Genomic DNA, 22,351 nt, shown 5'->3' with positions numbered 1-22,351 from the left:
AGACTTTTGAAGTTTTTGAGTGTACTTTGCTAAAAAGTTTATAATTTTATTTTAATGCTAGAAATTAATCTTAAGCTTTTTCGCTAAGAAATTTCCTACTTAAAAAGTCAATTGTTCTCAGACCTTGAATTCCTGTTAATTTATTCTAATTACGGTTAAAAATAACTTTTATTGACGCCAATTTCCCAATAAAATTATTAATCATGCATTTTGAGAAAAAAAACTGCTTGCATGTTTTTTTAAAAATTAAACAAGAATATAACATTACTTACTTCTTAGCACTACAACGCACTAAGGATCTTCACCATACATCACCGAACTTCTCGATCATAAGTTTTCTTTTATAATTTTTGCATTCATAATTTTTAGGTCAAGCTCAACTTCTTCAAGCCATCGCATTCTGGGTCTTCCAACACTTCTTCCTTTTATCTTTCCCAAAAAGATCTTTCTTAAACATCGATTCTCATTTATTATTATTAAGTAATCCAACCACTGTATCTTTAAATAGAAAATTAAAAAGTGCTAATTTTGATATCCCTAACATGATTAAATTTACCTAGCTTCCATCTCTATAGGAGTACCAAAAAGCATAATAGTTTTTACCGAAATGCTTTGGTAATGATTTCATTAAAAAAAACAAGAAAATATCGTTTTATAATATGCGTTAAAATTGGAAATGTGGAAAAATGTGGCAAAATTTGGAAATTTTATTATACGTTAGAATATGGCATAAAAAAAACATTTATTAGGTTAATCTAACTTTTTAGTTTCGTATTTTTATTAAATGTATGGTAATAAGAACTATAATTTGAAACGCGAGAATTTCCGGTAAACCGTTTGCATATGAACAGAAACCGTTACCATATGAATGGTTTAAATATTGTATGTTTTGGTTTTATTACCAAAATTATGTATTTTTTTTTACCAGAAATGTCTTTATCATTATTACGGTAACTTAGCCAGAATTTTCTTCTTCATGCAATTGCTTGCATGTCTTCATTATATTCAATACTTATGCATAAGTTGGTGTTGTTGTACATACAAAAAGAAATATTGTATATTAAAGAACTATAGTCATAGTTCAAATATATTAAATATAGTCACAGTTCCAGATTATAGATATTAATTTATTAATTGTGTTAGTTAGCAAAAAATTTTTTGTTAAACGTATTGTTATTTGTAACATATTGTTATCTTAATATAAATAATATTCCTAAACTACCATTTTAATTGTAATAATTGTATTTTAAATGGAAATGCTCGGTATATTAATATATATATTTCGCTCATGGGGCTGCAATAGTGGCACAACTCAAAAAACACGCGTTTTGGACTAAAAACAGGTGTAAATGTGAAAATATAATGTGAATGTGTAAATGTGAACAGGTTCTTTACAGCAGCAATACTAGCACAACTCATAGTCAACTCGAAGGTAATCTTCGTTTAGCGAAACGAACGTCAAACGAAAGAATTTCTTATGCATTTACCTTAACANCATGATCTACTGATATATTTTATTAGAAAGTTTTTATTTCTTATTCTAACATCCGTTCGTAATTTTCTCCTTAAGTAAAGAGATTATTTGCTTTCTGCATTTTTCTTAAGGCCATCACGGCACAGCAGTCTCTCCCACCAAACGCTGTGCGAAGCGTGAAAGTAGTGGGTTCGAGTCCCGCTTTTACCCTGGATGTATCTCCGTACTGTCTTTGTTTGACTTGTGCTATTTGTCCTTCCACTTGAAAAAGGTTTTTAAACCTTAAGTGCACAAGCCACAAATTATATGCTTTACCAATAAATGAATAAATACATTTATTATTATAAATAATGCGATTTTCAGTTGTGGTGTCTTAGTGGTTCAGAGTATTCATATGAAATAAATCGTGGTTAAAGTGTTTGCATCTACTTATATTGCCTTCGGTTCATCATTAAGGATATATCCCGAACAGTTTACAATAATCTGTTAACGTAGCTTTAATGTCACGTTTACAATAAATAAATGTCTCGCAGTGGACTGATCATTCAGACACGGTTCCCAGCTGATCACCGTCCCGCAGTGGACTGATCGTTAAGACACGGTTCCCAGCAGATCACCGAAGTCAAGCATCACTGGCTGCGGTCAGTGTGCGGGTGGGTGACCACTTGGATCAGTCTGCGTAGAGACCGAGGCCGTGTGGTATTGGTCCTCGTTAAACTGTGCTACCGTAAAGTGCTCGACTTCACGCGCAGGTCGTTGGGCTACCGAAGCGGGGGTGCCATCCCCTCTGCAGACGATCAAAATTGTGATGACATGTCTTCGGATCATCCTCAAGGATGTTTCCACGACCGTCGCCAATAGCCTATTGTGCTGCTCTAGTGTGACGTAAATAAAGTACCTACCTACCTACTTAGGTAGGGACTTTATTTACGTCGAACTAGAGCTGCACAGTGATCTATAGGCGACGTTTTGGGAAACATCTATGGGAATGATCTAAGGACATGTAATCACAATTTGTGTGATCACTTCGTCAATTTAGACATAGATCTGAAAGGAAAGGAAATTCTATACAGATCCTTGTACACATGGTCAGTGACCGACCACAGGGCTTTTTCATTCCACATATTTTACGAGCATGTACTCAGTGGGTCTTATATCTGGTCCCAGGACCCTCCAGACCGGAGTTCGATTTTCTTACCACTGGGCTACTACGGCCCCTTTGATGACGGAAAACTGATAATTTAACCAAACCATTCAAGGTTGAAGGTTTCAAATATTCCTTTGCTGCACATTATCACTACAGTGAAGTTGTTGTTGTTAATTTACGTCGCACTAGATATATATATTGTATTGTATTGAACTGAATGCTATGAAATCATTTTCATTGTTAGATATCTTAGCAATGCTAGACTAATTATTTATCGAATAATATGATGCGTGATTTCTATATTTTGGATTTTACTGATGAATTTATGAAATACTATGAAAAGTAGAAGCAATATTTACATAATTAATACTTCCCAGTATATTTCTTTTTCGTAACATGTAACAAGACTTTATAGTCACTTAATATCAATTAATCCAGGGGTTTTGGTTTGCTTTATTGGAATTACATTTTCAGGCTTGTGAGTTCAACTAAACCTTTATCAAATAGAATGACATATAGCACATTGCTCAGAAAGACAACACGAACACACATCCAGGGTAACAGTGGGATACAAACCTGCAACCTCCACGCTTTGCACGGTGTTTGGCAGATGATGCCGCTCGATCATGGAAGCCCAAATTAATCCAGTGAGTAAATGCCGTGTTCCCCTTTTTACTACAGAATAATTACGTTCGTTAATTAAAATTCGTGAAAAGAAATTTTCAGGCCACTAATGCACGCGGGCTCCCCTTGTTCGGTGAAAAAAACAACGACATAATATTCAGAAACCTGTTAAATTTTAGCTGATGCAAGCATTGTTACTATTGAGTAGTAACTATATATAGCAGAGGTGACCAACCTGCGTCTCATTCAGGGATCATTTGTGGCTCTCGATAAATGTGCCTAAATTCATTTTAAATTTTTGTGCTATTATGTTTTAAAATTTTTTTATCGTTCCATATGTGTTTCAAAATGTCTTTTAAATTACTGAGAACAATTATGATAGACTAGGTGCAACGTTGTTTAATTCAAGGTTAGTTTTCCATTTCCAATATAAGTATGACACAAAAAGCATCTGGAGAATTAGAATTAATATAGATACAAGAAGATCAAGCTCTACAATTAAAATATAAGTCGACGTCGATTACTGAATTTTGGAAATTTGTACCAGAATCGAAGTATCTTGAATTAAAAATGGCTGACTGTAGAATTATTTCAATATTCGGAGCAACGTACTTATATGAATCATTTTATTCCACTTTGAAATTCGTGAAATCCACAAACTGATCAGCATTAACAAACCTGCATCTCAAAGAATTATTGAGAAGTGATGTCATCAATTATTCACCAAATTTTAAAGAATTATCAAGAGAAGTAAAATAAATGTGTTTAATTTTTAATATTTAAATTCAATGCACATATTTTGTACTTTTACTTATATGTTCTCAATAAATATAATTTATGTAAAAAAAAATTTAAATACCTTTTTTGCATACCTTTTAAATACGTATTTAATTGCGGCTCACGAAAAATTTTAAATTTTGAAAAATGGCTCTACTATCAAGGAGCTTGACCACCCCTGACATAGAGTAATACACAATTCAGTTTTACGATCATTGAACCTTTTTTGCTAAAAATATACTCACGCATTAGAGAACCGACAAAATTAGAAACTTTTACTCATTCTACAGTGGTATTTGAGAACACTTTCTGTAAATGTTTTCTGATAGAGGATGTTGATCAATTTAAAGAAACACCAGTTCTGAGAAAGGATTTGGATTAGTTTCAAAAACATATAATAACACTGAGACTTTCCAAGTTTATTTGTCAGCATTCACTTTGCGGTAAAATGTAGTTTCTTATAAAATCGTTTTTATTGGTATTTCAGCTCTCATGTGGCTTAAAGGCAAAATAAAACCAGATGGAATAAAAATACGAATCAGTACAGGAAGTTCAAAAGTTTTAACAACATAATGTAAAAAGAAAAAGTAATCGAAAAACTGTCAGTGTTTTGACGGTTGACAAATGCCAAATATATTGAAAGAGTTGGCATTAAGATTTTTCAACGGTATAAAAAAAGGAATCACTGACAGGAGAATTGCCCTTTTCCGAAAGCATTTCGAAAAAATAAGTCATTCGTGTTATAAACCTAGTGTTCCCACCCATTCAAACTTTTTTTATTTCATTTTGATAAAGTTTCTGTTTTAAAGAAAATACATATTCGTAGTCCATTTCGCAAGTGAAAACTGCTGATGGTCAATTTTTCGAACAAAGTTTTATAATATTTTTTTTTAAAAAAGAAATCTCTGATTAGTTTTAACAATGAATGTTAGTTCGTAAATGTTTTTGAAAACTCATTGGTTTTATTTTCAAATATATCATTTTAATTAATTAATATTTCAGCCGAAAATATTTTTTCAAAGTTTAAACTTTAATTTACGAAATCATAATTTATTTGTATAAATAAAAAAAAATCAATTCAATAAGTAGGAAAACATGTCTATTTAGTTTTTTTAATGCCGACCAGGTGACCGAGTGGTTAGCGTGCTTGACTGCGGAGCCGATGGTTGCGGGTTCGAATGCCGCCCAGGGCATGGATGTTTCTTTCTCTCTGTGTTCTATGCCCTTTCTCCTTCGCGTGATTGTGTGAATGTGACCCGCCCTATAAACGGGTTCGTGGTTGTGTGGCGTGGGCGACGATGCTCCACCGCCGTGACTTCGCCACAGGTGCCCACTGGGTAACGAGAAGAGAGAAGCAGTTCTGGCACTCATGGCCAATGGGACAATACATCCCAAGTGCCCGCCATTAAAAAAAAAGTTTTTTTAATAAATTTTTAATAATTGCAATATTTTAGTTTTTTTAAACATTTGTTTGTTTTAATATTAAGGAAACCAAGGCATACAGAAAAAAAAATAGTTTAAACTACCAGAATATGGAAAAATTTCTTGTGTTTTTGGTTCTATGGGAACACCAAGAGTACGGTAATTTTTATAATAAAGTTTTTGTAATGACTTTTGGTAAAATAAAATATAAAATATGTCTTTATTAACAATCTGTTTCACATTAAATGTGGTTAAACTTGGTCATTTTACCGAACGGAGTAATTTTAAAAGTGCTAGTATAATTCGGGAAAACGCAATAATGTTCAGTTTCATAGCTTCTATTTTATTTAGTAAACATTTTTCTACGTTGTTTTCGGTTGGTTAACTGTTTGCTGGCATCTCCTAACTATTGAATCTATTGAAAATACGTATTTATAAATAAAATAATGCCTTTACAAGGCAGAGAGCTAAACCAATAATTTATATGCTATACGGTAGGCTGCCCTAATATCCGGATTAATAAGCGGATTTGAACCCCACCACAAGACTGAATGCATCTATTTATTTATATTTATTTGCTTATTGTTACACATACGTATGCTCATTACAAAGTTCGACTTATAAGCCCCTGTCATGTCAAAAAATAGATAGCGCAAAATAGAGAAGTATATAACAAAAATATACCCAGGGATATCGCAGGATTCGAACCCCTTCCTCCTTTGAGATGTCCTTCTAACTTCAACTCATTGTTCTTCAACTTGAAAAGAACTTATGATAAATCGTGTTTTGTAATGAATAAACAAGCTTGTATCTGTAGGTGCAACAATAAATAAAAAATAATTAGTTAGTTGTTGTTATTGTTGTTGTTAATTTACGTCGCACTAGAGCTGCCCAATGGGCTATTGGCGACGGTCTGGGAGACATCCCGGAGAATGATCCGAAGACATGCTATCACAATTTTGATCCTCTGCGGAGGGGATGGCAAACCTGCTTTGGTAGCCCGACGACCTGCGCTCGAAGTCGAACACTTTACGGTAGCACAGTTTAACGAGGACAATACCGCACATCCTCGGTCCCTACGCATACTGATCCAAGTGGTCACCCACCCGCACACTGACCGTTGCCAGTGATGCTTGGCTTCGGAGATCTGCTGGGAACCATGTCTTAACGATCAGTTCACTGCGGGACATATGCCTGGAAGTAAAAGAATAAATAAATACATTTGATTTCGACGCATAAGCAGGTTTGTGCTTTTAATACAAAGAATGGTTTGTCTGGTGTCAAATTGCAGAACATATAGCACAAACCTGAGAAAGACAGCACAAAGATTGACCCCGTTACATCAACGTTTCACAGCGTATGATGGAAGGACAGTAACCTTCAACTTTGAAGATCACAATACGGCTTGGTTGCATCATTTGCCGCAGGGACAGAGAGTGTGCGGTATTGGTCCTCGTTAAACTGTGCTACCGTAAAGTGCTCGACTTCACGCGCAGGTCGTCGGGCTACCAAAGGGGGGGGGTGCCATCCCCTCCGCAGAGGATCAAAACTGTGATGGCATGTCTTCGGATCATCCTCCGGGATGTTTCTCAGACCGTCGAAAATAGCCCATTGTGCAGCTCTAGTGCGACGTAAATTAACAGCAACAACAACAGCATCACTTGCATTAAGGGCCGCTGTAACCGAGTATTTAGAGAACCGGAATTCGGTCTGGACTTCCAAGGGTTTCTATCCTCGACTCCGGTAAGACCCACCGAGTAAATGCGGTATACGTATGAGTGATATCTGTAGAATCGAAAGCCGTGTGGTGGTATCATAAGTACGGGGATCTGAAGAAAATTTCCCTCCCCTTCAGATCTATGTCTAAATTGAGGAAGTGGTCTTACATCTCCGGAGAAAGTCAAGCATCACCGGCGGTGATCAGTGTACGGGTGGGTGACCACTTGGATCAGTCCGCGTAGGGACCGAGGGTGTGCGGTATTGGTCTTCGTTAAACTGCTCTACCTTAAAGTGCTCGACTTCACGTGCAGGTCTATCGAAGTGGGGGTGCCATCCCCTCTGCAGAGGATCACAATTGTGATGGCATGTCTTCGGATCATCCTCGGGGTTTTTTTTCAGACCGTGGGCAATAGTCCATTGTGCAAATACCGCTATAACGCTGGATAATTGTTTTTACTATTTTTTAGCAGCGTGTGCTATCTTTTTTAATGAATGAGAGCTAAGTCTATCTTTGTATTAACAAAGATGTAAATAAATAAATAAATCCCTCCATCTGCTCCTAAAAGATGCATAAAACAGGTACCATAGCTTTATGTGACTGAATTTTGTATCTTAATAGCACTTGAAAGCTACCTTTAAATTAATTTCTCCTCTGTTAGAAATGTTTTTTGTTGTAGTTCATTCACGTCGCACTAGAGCTGCACAATGGGCTATTGGCGACGGTCTGGGAAACATCCCTGAGGATTATTCGTAGACATGCCATCACAATTTTGATACTCTGCAAAGGAGATGGCACCCCCGCTTTGGTAGCCCAACGACCAGCACGCGAAGTCGAGCACTTTACGGCAGCATAGTTTAACGTGGACCAATACCGCACACCCTCGGTCCCTACGCAGACTGATCCAAGTGGTCACCCACATTGATCACAGCCAGTGATGCTTGACCTTGGGGATCCGCTGGGAACCGTCTCTTAACGATCAGTTCACTGCGGGACCTGTTAGAAATGAGAAATGTATTAAGAAAATAAATAATTAACCTTTACCCAATTTCTATCAACCATTTAAATCATCCACTGAAGTTTAAACAGATTGTAAAGTCTTTTGATATTTCATTTGGTAAAAAGCACATGTACATGAAAATATTAAAATTACCAAAAGAAAAAAAAGTGGTAAAATGAACTTTCGTTCATGGCATGAAAACCAGTTTTGTTAAATCTACTTTTCAGTTTTGCATTTTTACTAAAAGTGTAGTAACAATAATTATAATTTTGAAAATCAGAATTTCCTGAAAACCTTTACCATGATGAATGGAAAAATTACTAAATGAGTTGTTAAAATACCGAAAAATTCGGTTTAATTACCTCTTTTTTAAAATATGGTAACTTTGCTAGAATTATTTTCTCCATGTTCCAATCTTAACATTATCTAATAATGAATAGCCCTTGCTTGTGAACTTTACCAAATCTTATGACTATAAAATGTATGTTGGTGCATTCAAAGCGATATATCTTGAAAAGCAATTGCATCTAAAATAATGGAATATGCCTACGTGTGTCCGTGTTTAGTTCAAAGTAACATTAGAACTGTAATTTAATTCCTTTATTTACTTTTTAAATATTTTAAATCGCATTAAAGATTGCAAAGAAATAAAAATTAAAACAGAAACAATTTAACTTCTTAATTTACTTCACAAATATTTCATGCCATGCAAAAGATCGATAAATAATATACAGTTGACAAAAAAAATATTAGCACACTAAGCTAATTTGAAATTCTTATAAGACAAGTCAACCAGCCTAACCCAAACTATGATTTTATTTATCTTCATCGCAGTAAGAACTAATGTAAATGAAAATAAAAAGCACACTTGCTTTAACATAATTTCAAACAAGAAACATTAATATTTTTTTGCAAAAAAGTGTTAGCACACTTTGAGAAACAAATAATAATATTTTGCATTAATGGTTATTTGCTTTTTAACATCTTGTATGGCCTTAATGACTGCCTCTAATCTTCGTGGGATGGACTCCATTAACTCGTTGGTGATATCTAGTGAAACATTATTCTAGAAACGAATTAATTCAGAATTTCTACCCATAATGTGGTTATTTCTTACTTATTGCTCTAGAGGGAGCCACAGATTTTCTATTGGGTTCAGATCAGGTAGGTAGACACTTTATTTACGCCGCTAGAGCTGCACAATTGGCTATTGGCGACGGACTGGGAAACATCCTTGAGGTTGATCAGAAGACATGTCTTCGGATAATAGTCTGCAAAGTAGATGGTTCCCGTGCTTTGGTAGACGTACACTCGAAGTCGAGCACTTTGCAGTAGAACAGTTTAACGAGGACCGATACCGCCTACCCTCGGTCTCCTACGCAGAGTAATCAAAGTGGTCACCCACCCGCTTACTGACCGCATCCAGTGATGCTTGACTTCGGTGTTCTACTGGGAACCGTGTCTTTACGATCAGTCTACTGAGGGACGAGTTTAGCTCAGGAGATTGTGGGGGAGTGCGTAGCCTTCTTGGTGCATTATAAAGCAACGTTTCTCTTGTTACATTCGCGGAATGTTTAGAATTATTACCTTGCTGGGTTATATGAGTGCTTTGGAGGCCTAATTTTCTAGCACTGCTTCTCAGGTTACGACGCAACACCTTTACGTAAGACAGAGCTATCATCGTATCATTAATAATTCCCGAATTCCTAACCCCGTTATGCTCCATACAGCCCCAAACCATCACATTTCCTCCACCACGTTTAATTGTTGACAACATATTTTTCTGATCAAGAGCAGTACCTTTTTTCCTCCAAACTGTTAGAATGATTCTTTGTCGAAATATTTCAAACTTACACTCATCAGAAAAAAATAACTTGTTTCCAGAACTCCATTGGCTTATTTCGATAGGGGGGAGCAAACTCAAGTCTCCTTTTCCTATTAACCTCACTAATAAATGTTTTTTTTTCTTGACTTTCTACCCCGCAGACCTTTTGTATGGAAAACATTTCTTACAGTTTGTGGTGTCACTGATTTGCCAGAAGCTGACACAAAGATTTTGGCTAACGTTTGAGCACTTTGAGTTGGATTTTTTAATGCCATTTTAACAACATAACTCATTTCCCTGTTATTTACTTTGACTTGGCTCCCAGATATAGGTTTATTTTTCGTGGATCCTGTTTCTACCACTTTTTTAATAATGGAACGTTGCAAAGCTCAATTTCAACTACTTTCCAATAGCCCAATAACTTTTTCCTATTTTACGGAAGCATATTATCTTCTCTCGAATGGAGCCTGGAATTTCACATTTCCTTGGCCTCATATTTAATAAATACAAAAATTCGAAATAAAAACAAACATGACTTAATTCTTTAGTCCTAGAACAAGTTTTGAATCGGTTTCAGTAAGTGAATTTAAGATCTTATTCTTCTTTTATCTAGTGGTTACAATAAAATCAATAAGAGCCAATATTTTTTTTTTAAAGTAAAATGTGTTTTTTCTATGTAAATATTTCATTAACAATGCCTCGAGTTTTAAATTATGTGAGATATTCTTTTTATTGAAAATTGAGTGCACTATGCAGTTTAATTAGTAAAGTTAAAACTTTTCGTTGCGCAAATGCTTGAAGTGATATTGGAGTGGCAATACTTAACAAAATGTGGAAGAGTATGGACAAGAATCATAATACATGTTATATAAATAGAACCTCGGCGTCTATATAACTAGTTTTAGGCCTCAAGCTTTTAACGATTCCTGGAAAATTTCAATAACAAAATTTGATACCTTTCGCGATTCATTAAAATAATAGTTTTGAATTTAGTATGATTTTTAATGGATTCAAGAATAGATAGACACGATGCTGTTCATGTTTCCTATTAGAGTAAGGAATATCAAATTTGATCTTAGCTAAAAGTTCTATGTTTCAGCCAATTTCGATAGCTCAAAGAATATTCTCTTTAATTAAAAAAGTTACTGCTTCCGTCACTACTGTTTCACAGAAATTTTGATTGTTTTGCAGTAGTTCCTTGAAATCAGTAGCTTATATTACCTTGGTCAAATTTCCTATTAGTTTATAAGTAATAAAATAGTTTATCTTGGCAAATTGTTAGAATTTTCGATTTAAAGGGAAAAAATAATTGCTGTGAAATTATATATTTTTTCCAGTCGCATATTCTTATGGTTGAAGATGAAAATAAAACTTTTGACCTTTTGTTTTAAATTTTCAATTAATTCCGGAGTTACGAGGTTTTAAAATTTTGATGTTTTTCATACTATCCCGAAAAAAAATGAGAATTTTTTTTGGCTTTTTGACAGAACCAAAGTCAAATATTTTCCTTTCATATAAAAGAAAGCGGATTATTTTAAACAGGGGGCTCGGTGTTAGTATTTATATAAACCGGGTAAAAATTAAAGGAGTAAATTTAACTTCTAAATTGTTCGATTTGAATTTAGCTTTTTGATTTAAATTTAATTTTTTTTATCTGAACTTGTTTTGACTTTTTTTCCAGGTTGCTGTTGTATTTAATAATTTCAACTTAGTTAATGTCGAAGATAAGTTAAAAGAATAAATAAAGGAAAATTGATTCGAGCTAGATCTTCCTTGAATTTAATTTCGATCCTTGGCTTATAAACATGTGTATATAATTATAATTTTATGTTGACATTTTTAGAATTTTATATTATTTTAATTTTAAGGCAAATGATATGAGCGAGAAGTAATATAAAAAGAAAAATAACGCCGCAAGCAATTTCAAGGGTTGCTGAGCGATAGCGAGTAGGAGGTATAACCTTTCGTATAATATAAGAAAGAGAACATTACATTTTATCTTACTGGAAGATAAAGTTGAAGTTTCTTTTTTAGGTTGCATAATTTAGTTTTGCTGAGAAAGATCAGAAATTAAATAATAATTTTTTGAAACCACTCTATCTTGCATCTGAAGATAAAAACAATACGCTTTTCAATGTTTAAATTTCTATTTCGTTTTGGAGCCAATAAATTGTAAATTCGCATTTTTTTTAAAACGTATATTATTCTATTCCATCATCTTGATTTTATGCTGCTTTATCGGTAATCAATCTCAGATTGCGAGCAAGTTTAAAAAGAACTGAGCGAGCTGTTTAAGTGTTGATGAGCGAGGAGGAATCGTAATCTCTAAAATAATTAATATAAAGTTTAAAAGATATTAAAGTATAAAATCTTGACTGCTAAACAAAATCAAAATGGAAAGAGTGAGTGAAATGATCTGATATGTATAAATATATATCTATATATAGTGCAAATCCCTGTAATCTGAAGCTAATCCATGATATGAGGGGCAAGGCAAATCCTTTAGACACATTTCCTGCGCTCATGACAAAAAAATGAGTAAGAAGACATTTGTAAATAAAGATTAAAAGACGTACGTACTTCAAAGAGAACTACAGGCCCAATTCCTAGATGAACACTCGAATCCATTATTTGTATTAATTTTTTCTGTTATGTGAATCGTTCATGTTTTTGTAAAGTTCTTTGCTAATGCATTATTTTTATTTTCCTGAAAGAATATCTTATTTTCATATTCGAAGACACCTGACCATTCCTGCCTTCCCCCCCACACATATATAGAGGAGAGTCGGGTAGCCCAGCCCACTTAAGGAGTATTGCTTATATTTCTGTATAATATTGAGTAATAATCAATATTTTTGTATGTTTCTATTATTTTATCATCTAATTAAATAATGCAAAAAGAATAAACCAAAAAAAGAATAGGTAGTTTAACTTAAAAAAACGGAAATTTAAAAAAAACATGTTTTTCAGCTCTTTTGAAAATGTGTCGGGTAGCCCAGGTCAGTTACCAAAATTATGTTTTTTGACTGTTTTTTCTGGTGTAAATGAAAATGACCAATGTATTGACAATAGATAAACCTCATTTATCATTTTTATCACAAAATTATTTTATTTATTACGCATTTATATATTTTTAGTGAATTCTATCATTATTAACAATAATTTAATGACAACAATACTTGTTGTTAAAAATGCATATAACATTCAAATTTGAAGCAATAAAATAATAATCCTTGCAACCGTACATTTATCGACGAAATAAAATTGGACGGTGATATCCGACATTCATGTGAGCGGGGCTACCCGAAATCCAATTTTTTTGTAAATTTGTAATTACTCGACCAATTTTTCACATATAAACTTCTTTCTTTGTGCAAATTAAACTTAAGACTACATACTTCAATACTGTATGTATAGAATTTTTTTTAAGTATTAAAATGAAGTTTAATCGAAACATTCAACCAACTTTTCTTAATTTCATGACTACTGTATTCAGCATATTTTCAAAACTATTGTTTACCATGTTACGAGCTGCATAAATACTTGAAACTTTGAAAATAATCTTTTTTTAATATAACAATTAATGTCCGATGGCCCATTGACTTGAAAAAATAGTCTATACATATGAAATTGACAGTGGGCGGGGGTACCCGACACTCCCCTATATATGAGCCGCTCAGAAGCCAATGCGGTTAAGTCCATTTTTTGATATTTTCTGATTTTTGGAAATTTTGATGAAATAAATAATAATCTTCTTACTTATTAAAAGATTTACTCGTTGGTTACTTTTTCCTAGGTTAGACATCCCTTTTTTTAATAGCTTCTGAATATATTGTATAATAATTTCAGAAGCCATTGTGAATAAGTCCACCTTTTATCAATATTTTTTTACATAAGCTTTGAAATAAAAAATAAATTCTTCCTCTTCTTTTGATATTTGTTGGTAACACTGTTGTTGGTAACATTTGTTGGTAACATTTGTTGATAACATTTTATTTTCCTAAAACAAAGAAAAGTACCACTCTAGTTTTGAAGTAAAAAACAATTTTTGAAATAATCCAACAGTTTATTTTCTATTAGTCACTGTATCTAGTGATGATTGAGAAAAATAAAAGTTCGTTTATACTAGTAGACATAAATTTCTTATCTTTTTCAGCTGCCAAAAGGTATAAGTCTTAAAATTTTTAAGATGCTGTCATTATTCCAATAAATACTTACGTTTTTATTTACACATCCTGTACATATCTTGTTTTTTTGCAGAGTTTACACCTCGAAAAAAGACTTTATACACTTTTCTAATTAAATTAATAAACCAAGAATTTAAAAAACTAATGTATCAAAAAACATTAATTTTCTCAATTGTTGTATTTTGAACTTAACCGCATTGGAACATCTATTTAAATACCATTTTGAACCAAATGAATAGAATTAAAAGAATATGTAGTAATGTTAATTTATCCAAAAAAAAAGCAAATAGACAAATTCTTTCAAAATTTGATAAAAAAAACAATAGATACCCAACTAAAGTAATTAAATTCTATATAAAAATATAAAATCATTGAGTTAGTAGTACATTATTGTAAATAAATTTACTAAAAAGCCTATTTGTGCAATTTTTACCATGTGCGAATCCATTTCGGGCAAACCCGTGGTTAAATTATGTGCAAAACAGGCAATTCATGAAAATATTTTAAATCATTCTTGAAAAATGTAAGCAAGTTCATTTGAATTCGCTACTTGCTTTATAGATTTCGTTCTATGTTTCATTCTGTTTTTTTTTTTTTTTTTTNTTATTTTCTGTCTTTTTTTTTTTTTTTTTTTTTACATTTTATTTTCTGTTTTTACGTGATATTTTTACTTAATGTGTTCCATTCTGTTTGTTTCAAAAAAATATATTTTGAGTGCTCCTTGCTTTGATTACATTAATACAGTATCAGAAAGCACTCCTTTTTGCGGATATAATCGTGTGAGCTGATGAAAAGATTATATCTTCGGATTTTTATTATTTTTTCTCCTTCTTTTCGGATATATTTTAATTTATATCATTTCTCTTTTTCCCCTTTTTCATAATTCTGTAATTTTTTCCATATTTTCTCTACTTTGAACTTATTTTATGAGTTCTATTTACTTGCAGCTGATGCGCGGTAAATAAAATTTATTGTTTTTCTTAATTTTCTTCGTCTTTTTCTTGTTGTTTTTCTTTATTACGATGCATATACATATACATATAAATATAATTCTAGAAAAAAAAGATTTCTCGCATCACCAGCAATTATATTTATTTTACATATCATTTCATTTAGAAAATTATGGGCTTTAAACAGTTTTTTTCACACTGTCCTTAATTAAAATGTTTTATTGCTAATTTATTCAATTCTTTGTAATGACATTACAACAAAACAAGTTAACAAAACAAGCAAAGAAAACAAGAGTAAAATTAACAATTACAGTTTTCTTTTATTGTGAGCTTTGTGCATTTTTTACTTTTTTACTTCTCACTGTCTATTTTTCAATTAGGCGCTGAAGTTGCTTTAATGAAGCAGTTGTTACTTAAGTATTGTATTAAAATATAAAAGTACTCAGTTCAAATGATTTATTTTTTTTCTTCCTGAAGACAGAAGATTTTTTTCATATGTATTTAAATCTGAGTCATAAGTGTTTATTAATTAATTAACATTTGGTAAAAATGCGTTATTTAGAATAGTTGTGAATTAGAATCAATCACGAAATAGAAATAATTTTCTTTATATTTAAATCTTTTTTAGTTCTTTAAAATGTTATAATCTTAAGGAATCCGACTGGTTTCGGCTCAATTGTTTTTTTTTTTAAAATGGATTAATTAAAATTTTAATCTTAGTTTTGGTAAGTAGGGGTTCTAAATTTATATACTTGAAGTGATGTTTACAAATTTATAATATTTTTCAAAATATGAGCAAATTTAAGCTCAGCAATTACGAATTTTTCGTGTTACGCTAACAGCTCTACAAAAAACTTATAAAATATTTTTTTTATAGATCAATAATGTAATTACAAGCTTTTTTTTTTTTTTTTTTTTCTTGGTGGGCACTTGGAACTATTGTCCATTGGCCACAGAAAGCAAGTGCCAGAACTGCTAGCTCTCTTTTCGTTACCCAGTGGGCACCTGTGGCGAAGCCACGGCGGTGGAGTGGCGTCGGTTATGTGACCCACGTCACACTACCACAACCCGTTTATAGGGCGGGTCACATTTACACATTCACACACAAAGGAGAAATGACACAGAACACAGATAGAGAGAAAGAAACATCCATGCCTTGCCCGGGATTCGAACCCAGAACCTTTCTGATGCAAGGACAGTTCCCTGGCCCCTACACAGGCCGGTCGGCTGTGATTTAAACTAAAATCCTAAAAAAAAATTTAAAAAAGACGTTGAAATAGAACTAAGCATATTGTTTAATATTGAATTTTTTAAGAAAAATTGTAAATAGTTTTACTTAAAGCTATAAAAAATAACAAATTTACACTTAGACCTTAGCTTTTAGTTCAAAGCATCGCTAACACATTACAAAATCTGCACACAAAATTTCACTGCATTTTATAATAAACTTTTTTCGCAATGTGTAAAGAAATTTTCTCAAAATCGATGTTCTACGGAAAAGGCATTTAAAATGCTGGGAAATTCTGAAATATAAGGAAAAAAAGAAATGTTGAAATGTTTTATTAGTTAAAAAAGTGTATTACAGCTTACCTTTTTTTTAAAAAAAAAATCTATAATTATTATAATTTAAAGTGATCAGAAACTTGATTACGTAAACAAAGGAAAATATTGGTATAGTAATTAAAAAAGTTAAAATATTTCATTTAATTTAATTAAACTAAAATATTAATGATCCATTAATATTTTAGACCTACATCCCAGAAATCTGATGAGGGTCATATTAGTCCCTTTTGACTAGATATATATATATATCAATTTTTAGCCTTTTTAGTGTTGATATTTCTTAGAGTTTCTCCGGCTAATATTTCAATTATAAAACTTAGTACTGTGTGTTTAGGTATATTTCTCAGAATGTTCACCTTTCCATCTTACTAAACAGTTTTTTATAATTCTAAAAGCATTTATTCCTTACTTTCTAGTTACGTGTCTTACACCTTAAATTGCTTAGTATCTAGTTAAAATGATCATTTTTAATTTTTTCCCTGTGGTTCCAACATCGTTTGCATGTCCAGCAGTTCAATTAAATATCTGTACTTCATTTGCAATATTAGTCTTTTCTTTCTAATCTTATAATACCAATAGTTGTCCCAATTACCTGATTCGTCTAGAAATCTTTTTACAGCAGAGACTTAATTGTTGCGTATTACAAATATGTTAGACTGGCACTTCTTGCAGCAGCTCTTTCCGACTCTCCTAATCTTGTTTGACAATTTAATCCTCCGATACTTATTGTCAACGCGCCATACTTCTCTTGCCGCTTTCAGTAACAATCGAATTGTTTCCAACCAGTTATCAAATTTTCCATCTTTTTTCGACTCTTTTCTTGCAACTATTAGAGATCCACTTTGTTTTATTTTTTTCACAATTCTTTACAACTGGTACTATCAGTCTCGCATTCTTCACTTTAGGTGGCTTGGAATCTACGTTTGGTTCCCTGATCAACTTTTCATTTCTTTCTCCCTAAACTATTTTATCGTGGTTCTATAGTACTTTGGCATTGCTTCTTTTTCCGTATACTCGAGTATTACTACTCCCTCTCCAGTTACTTAGGATCTGCTTTCCTTGACGTTTTGGTTTTTCTAATTGGATTACGCTCTCTACTGAACTTTTTCCTTTTCTCCGTATGTTTTGGTAAAAATGAAATAAATATTCATTTTCCTCTAATACTTCATTTTAACAGTTCTTTTATCTTAAACATTTATAACTTTTATTTCAGCTAACATTTAAAAACACTCACAATTGGATTGTGCAACTTGGTTTTCAGAGGGAAATTTTGCTAATTCAGGTACTTTCTTTGTTAATACTATCCAAACTCTTCATTTTATTACCCAATTTATCGCCAAATAGCTTTTTAAAACAATTAATGATACTTTTTCTATTTTAAATGGGTGTTCTCAAATTGTGAGTTGTGCAATGGCTCCCTCTTCAATTTCATGAATGGTGTTTTTTTTTTTTTTTATCTAAATTGACTCCTTGATATTTTTTAAGTTCCCTATTTATGCATTTGAAGGATTCTTCACTACTTGACAGAATCTTTTAAAGCCCATCACGCTGTGACAACGAGATGGCTGACTAATTAGCAGGAAAATGTACAGGCATTTTGTAGTATATACCAAGGAAGATCTCTTGCATTTCTATAAAAAGAATAATTAAAAATATTTCGAATGAAGACAATCAACCTAATTTAACTGAATAAACTAGTGATAAAAGTTAGAGAATCTTGGAAAAAAACCTCAGGGTCTCCTAAACGATACGGTGTTGCTGCTTTTTGGCTAGAAACAGGTCATGGCTGCCTTGCTAGTTATTTTATACACTTGTATTACTATTTGTCCCAAATTGTATTTTATCTCTTTTAAAACTGATTTCTAATTTTTATAGAGAATATTTTTCCTTTGAATGCACATTGTTTTTTTTAGCATTGATAATATTACAAATAAGATTTTTTTTGAAAGAATTCTGGAATCCCTTTTGGAGCGAGGCATATGTTGTTCCATCAGTATCAACCGTAGGAGATGATAGTAAACGGATAAACTTTCAAAATCATGCAAATTATAATTCAAAACAACGTAAAAAGACATACATAATAGCTATATTAAGGCACTCACTTCTTCTTAGCTCTATTTTCATTAATTTTCTCACGAAAATGTTCATAAACCTTCACAAACGTATGATTTTTTTCAAAGTTATGCCGTCATGACAATTTTACAAGTGCTGTTATCCATCCAAATACAAGGACTGAAGCTCATAGGACAGTAATGTGCAAATCTAATGTTAAAACGAGATCTATTTAGCCCAATAGTTTGCTGAGACACCGTCAGGTTCGAAAGAGTAAAACAACTATAACTAACTGTAAGATGGAGGCTGAGCATCTTGGAACATGTCCGGCAATCTCTTGTAACATTTATGAGACATATTGTAAGGCCAGAGAAAAATTACAGTTCTTAAGATTCATTGACTTTTGTTGTTGGGTTTAATATTACTAGTTTAATGTTACTTTATTCCATTGTTACTTGTTTCTCCAAGTGTGTTTGTGGGAATGTTTTAGTCTGGTGAATGATGTACACCGAAGAGCCATTACATTATGACCACCCTGCTAATAACATGTAGGACCACCTTTAGCCCTTAAAACTGCTAGCACCCGCCGTGGCATTGATTCCACAAGGTGCTGATAAGTAGTCTGAGGTATCTGGTACCAAGCGCTCACCAACTGGTCCTGCAATTCCCTCACATTGTGAGAGGGTAGCGTGGCAGCACGAATTTAGTTTTTCAAGTAGGACCGCAAATGCTCTATTGGATTAAGGTCAGGTGAATATGGGGGCCAAAACATGACTTGAAAGTCACTGGAATGTTCCTCGAACCAATCCATGACGATTCGACTCTTATGACATGGTGCATTATCCTGTTGGTAAACACCATCCCCCACAGGAAAAACTGTTGCCATGAATATGTGAACCTGATCTGCAACTATGTTAAAGTAGCTTACAGACGCCAGGGATTGTTCTATGAGGATTATGGGTCCTAATGTGCCCCATGAAAACATTGTTCCTGGGTGAGAAACCATGAAAACTTGGGCGAGCCCATTGTATAGATGGAGGGTGGTCATAATGTAATGGCTCTTCGGTGTATACTCCTAGAAATAAAAAGTTAAATTTTCCTAATAATAGTCTTGCTGAATTTTAGAATTTTCTTTCGAAGATCACGGTAAATTAACGGGGAGCAGTCTTTCCATCCAATTAACCGTAAAGTTTACAGTAAAGAAAATTTTTTACTTTTATGATCTTAAAACCATTTACAACTGGTATCGTTAAGAAACCATGATTACAAAAATATTCGATTTTTAACTGTTTACAACTAGCATAGTTTCTAAACCGTAAAGAAAGAAATTTAAATTGACATTGAAGCTATGCTTTCTTTTATTTAATGGACATTGGAGTTAGGTTGTGGTTCAGTTGTGCTTTATCAAATGAACCGTGGAATTTGGTTTCATTAATTTATGTCGTTGTTTGTTTCACCTATCGTGAAAGATGATAAATACAAAACTTTTTTGTTTTAAGCAGCTTTATTGTGCCGCGTACTACGTGCGAATGAGTGTATCATATTTTAATTGTCCAGGATCACCAATTGGAAATTCAGAACACTGAAAACTTTTCAGGTGTTGAACAGTTTGGAGGAAATACTGTGGTGTCAACGCGGGGACTCGAATCTCCGTTGTGTCTGTCATGAGATTGAAGGAGTAGCGCCCACGGCTGTAAAATGCATCCAACTGCAAGGAACTAAGTAACTTTATTAGGTGGGCCTAGTTGGTGTGATAAAGTTTTGGTTGTTTACCCGTATTAAGAAAGCAGTTAATAAACTGTTTTTCTGGAACGCAACAGTCTGAAAACCATTTTATTCATGGTTATTTGACTATTTTGTTTGAATATGGTATAATAACAATTTAATAAAATGTTATTTAACTATTTTTCTGAAAATTTTCTAACAGTGCATATTTCTTCAACTTTCCAATTTTACTGATTCCTGTGGTATTATTCTCACCATGCAAAATTTCAAAAAACAAATTTGAACCCTCGATTCTTTGTCAGTTATTCAAAATATTTTTAGTACTGCATGTCATGTATGAAACTACCGTTAAACTTAGGCCTAAACCGCGAAATAATTCAGTTGTTGGATCATCTGGAACAGTGGTTTCCAACTAGCGGCCCGTGGCCCGCATCCGGCTAGAGAAGCTTTTTTTTTTTGTGATCTGCGATCTAAAAAACATTAGTTGTCATTTTTTTGCGGACAATTTTCGTAAAAAATCTGTATGGGTTTAAAATACTTTTCTCGTTAATAAAAACCTAATTTCTTCGTTTCTGTGAAATTTATCATACCAACGGTTCAAAAAAAATTATTTCTCAGGTATTGCATCCAAGAAAATATTTATTCAAATACAACAATAATCGTGTATGTTGCTCTTCTCTATTTCATTTTTTTTTGTGTTTAGTGAATATAATTTAGCATGTGTATATCAGAAATTTTCTGGAAGAAATTCTCCTAAAAAACCATTCCTTTTGGACGAAAATATTTACACACACATTTGTAAATTTTAAATTTAAAATGTAAATATCTATTCTCTGGTGGTCGCAGCGTACAAACCACAATTTTGTCATTGAACATTTCGTGTGCTACTATGTAAGTTTTAACACCAACCTTTTTAAAGTTTTATATCTTAACAATTAGATATCTGATGCACATTAATTGTTTAATACATAGGTGCACATTAAAGCTATTGTAACCCGAATTTTTTAATATGCAATTAAGTATTTTTAAAAATCTACTTCTTATTTTAATTTGTAATTTAATAATTTTGTTTTGTACAACTTGGTAAAACTCTGACAGTAATATTTAATGTTCCTTCAAACATAAAAGAGTCTTACATAAAATTTTGATAAAGTTGCAGCTCGCCATTTGATTTGTGTTTTTAATTGTGGTCCCCGGCCTCATGTAAGTTGGAAACCCCTGATCTAGAAACAGCTTTCTGTACGATGAACCAAATAGTTATGAGATTTTTACCGGTTGCACTTTAGTCTTAGTTTTATAGGAGAATTTATTTGGTGACGCTTCATTCATAATTTTCTCTTTTCTACTTTTTTTTCCTCCCTAACAATGACATTCTTTAGTTAAAAGGACCAAAGTAAATTTTATAAATGAATATATATATATATATATACTAAAAAAATGGATATTTTTATAAATTAATGTTATATGCAAATGTTCATTAAATTTTTAATTTATTAAATTAATTAGTTTTCTAGTTATTTTATTCTTATGCTACTATTAGTTACATATGGGATAGAATAAGAAATTTGTCATTACTTGCCATAACACCAAAATATTTTGAAAAAAAAATATATATATATATATATAAAACTCATAATGATGTTATTTAAATTTGTAACCTATTGTTTATGTGATGCTTTAAATATTAAAATGAAATTAAAAATTAGGATTTTTAATTTTTAACTTAATTTTTTCCAGTTATGAAAAGATTTTTTCCCTCGTTCTTTTTTTCTTGGCTCCAATAACTGATACTTTTATTTTCTAACAGAAGGGTGTTTAGCTACTTAGAACTTCATATAAAATGGCTTAGGGACCAAAAATTTTGAAAAAAAAAAAAAAAAAAAAAAAA

The sequence above is a fragment of the Parasteatoda tepidariorum genome, chromosome X1 (assembly GCF_043381705.1).
Source record: "Parasteatoda tepidariorum isolate YZ-2023 chromosome X1, CAS_Ptep_4.0, whole genome shotgun sequence".
Taxonomy (NCBI): domain Eukaryota; kingdom Metazoa; phylum Arthropoda; class Arachnida; order Araneae; family Theridiidae; genus Parasteatoda; species Parasteatoda tepidariorum.
The sequence above is the reverse complement of the archived record's forward strand: the minus strand, read 5'-3'. Positions refer to the sequence as shown.